The sequence below is a fragment of the Trichechus manatus genome, unplaced genomic scaffold (assembly GCF_000243295.1).
Source record: "Trichechus manatus latirostris isolate Lorelei unplaced genomic scaffold, TriManLat1.0 scaffold00125, whole genome shotgun sequence".
Taxonomy (NCBI): Eukaryota; Metazoa; Chordata; class Mammalia; order Sirenia; family Trichechidae; genus Trichechus; species Trichechus manatus.
In genome coordinates, this window is record NW_004444061.1 from 7,038,876 (window position 1) to 7,039,126 (window position 251).

The following is a 251-nucleotide window of genomic DNA, read 5'->3' on the forward strand; positions in this document are numbered from 1 at the left end:
GTTCCCTTGGGGGTGTGGCCTGCATCTGAACATAAGCAGACGTTCTGGCTTTTTGCTCACTCTGGATCCTGCGGCTGCCTCCTGTCATCTCATCTTCGGTTCTTGGGACTTGAGCTGTCAGCTTATCTGCTGAACTTGGGATTCGTTGATTTTCACAGCCTGTGAGCAGGAGCCCTGGTCTCTGACCTGCTGATCTTGGGCTCGCCAGCTTCTGTGGCTGCGTGATGTGGGAGAGGCCTCTACCCTGATCC